We start from the raw sequence: 2,629 nt of genomic DNA, 5'->3' as shown, positions 1-2,629 counted from the left end.
CCACAAATTCGATGGCGCGGTCCACGAAAATAGTTTTGCGGTCTATGGTACGGCTCACAGGCGGACGGAAGGTTTTTTGCACGATTCGACTGTTGATATCAATTCTGAGGGAGATCGGACGGTTCACATTTATTGTCGGTTGAAAAGAAAGATTTCTAGATACGATAGACGGTCGAAACTCGATCCATCGCTCGATCCGACGGCTGACACTGGTTCTGACTTTGAATAGAAAATTCAGGATGCTGATCAATGATCCAGATTTTATTCGAGGCACGATCCAACGTTGTCATCATTTTTGACCCTGATAAGGAACATTGATTTTGGAGCGATCTAGATGGTCCAATCAAGATTCGATGGCCAAAATTAATTATAAGGGTGTTATATGAATTCTAAGGGTTTTAGAACTTTTTTTGTGATCAGAAAAAGATAAAAAATTATCTATAAATAAGAGATCTGAGAATAAGAGTAAGAAGAAAAAAATTTAGTAGAAAGTCAAAAAAAAAGATAAAAAATTAGATAGTTTTAAAGACCAAAGAAAAGAAGAAGAGAAGTGGTTCACTCTACGGAGTACGAAGAAAGAAGGAGAGATCATCAACCATCTTCCGACGAGACTGGACTGATCAACTTTAGATCTTTGTTTCATTTTTTTTTATTTTATTATTTTTTTAAATTTTTTATATTTGAATTTTAATTTTAATTAATAAAAAATTTATTTTTTTTGTACTTTAAATTTTTATCTTTTATTTTTTGCAAGTAGATGCTGGATCTAGTTAGTAGATCTTAGTACCAATTTATTTTATATATTTTAAATTTTTATTATATATTTTTATTGCAAGTAGAAGCTAGGATCTAAATAGTAAATCTTAATACTAATTTATTTTTTACACTTTTAATTTTATTTTTTGATTTAAATTTTTCCTTAAATTTTTATTTTTTTTATAAAATCAAAGATTTCAAATCAAAATTCTACCTTCTCTGTGGATTCGATCCGACTCACTACTCTCTATATATTTTTAATTTTTATTGAAGTCAAAATTAAATTGATAATCACGATGTCCTAACGATAACATCGCGAGCATATCAATTTTTGATGCCATTGCGAGAGACCTATCAATTTTTGACATCATTGCCGGAGAGGACATCAATTTTAATATTTGATTTATTTAATTTTCTTATAAATATAGCTTACTAATTTTTTTATTTTTTTATCTTTGTGCAGAAAAGAAAGAGAAAAATTCAAAAAAAAAAGAGATAGAAAGCTTCCAATTTTACTTGGTGAGATCAATCCTAACCCTAATCCTAACTATTTTTTTAGTATTAATTACTATTTTTTTAAAATTAACCTAAAATTCACCCACATAAATCTAATAAAAATCACATGATAAGAGTAGAAACTTAATTGTTTAGAAGCATTCATTATCTTAGATTTATTTTTGGTGATCGCGAGAGATAAGGTAAGCTTTCAAGTTTGATTAATTTCATGCATCTAATTTAGTTGCATAAAACCCCTTATTTGAAATTGGTTGTGCATATTGATCTTAAATCTAAGGGCAACACCTATAACAAAATAAAGTGGAGATTTCATCATCCTTTTTTAGCCTAAAAATCACCAACCAGCATCCTGCATTAACCCAAGCCTAATTAAAATTCAGTAGATATTGACCTCTAAGATCAATTGAGTTCAGTTTGAGTATTGTGGTGAAGTCAAGTGCAAAGTAAGTTTGGACTTACCCCTAAAACTGGTGTCTAAGGCAAGAGGTTACAAAGGCTCAACCTAAGTGGACTCGTGGTTATTTAATTGATTCTGTTAGCTTATTGACCAATCTAATTGGTGTCTAAGGCAAGAACGGGGGGACCCCCATGACCCCACCTCTTACTTGGCTAGTTGAAAAAAGTGAGAACAAATCCAATTTGTATTTAGGCTAAGCTACTTTACATCGAACTGTTAGATCAAAGAAATCCATAGGTGTCTAGATTTAATTGCTTACTAATTTGATTGTAATTAACATTTAACCACAACTAATTCTTCTCACCTTTCATCTTTAAGTCTAGGACTTTCTTAAGGTTCTCACCTTTAGAATCTCTCTCTTTCTTCCTCTTTTCTTTTTCTTTCTCCCTCTGTTAAAAAAAAAAAACTCAATCACACATTAGGGTTTGCACTGTATATGTACGGTAGAAGATCTCTTTATCCTGACCTAATTGAACCTAATCTAAAATTGAATGGCTGATCCATGCTAAACCTAAAAATCTAATAGCTGGAGACCCTAGAGAACCATCTAGACAGATGAAGGAATATTTTATTCTTTCTACCTATAACCCATCGATTTGTATCCACTTACTAGATATCCCTACAAGCCATTATGAGATCAAGTCGACCATAATTCAGATGCTACCATCTTTCTATGGGAACACCAATGAAGATCCTTACAAGCATCTAGATGAGTTCTTAGAAATCTGTTCCATGGTGAAAATTCAAAATTTTACTGATGAAGCACTTAGACTGATCCTATTTTCTTTCTCACTTGAGGACAAAGTCAAGTACTGGCTTGGCACAATAAGGAGATCGATCCGAACATGGGCTAAAATGTAGTATGAGTTTTTTAAGAAATTTTATCCCATAGATCAAACC

Source organism: Elaeis guineensis, chromosome 11 (genome assembly GCF_000442705.2).
Source record: "Elaeis guineensis isolate ETL-2024a chromosome 11, EG11, whole genome shotgun sequence".
NCBI lineage: Eukaryota > Viridiplantae > Streptophyta > Magnoliopsida > Arecales > Arecaceae > Elaeis > Elaeis guineensis.
This window is presented reverse-complemented; position numbering follows the sequence as displayed.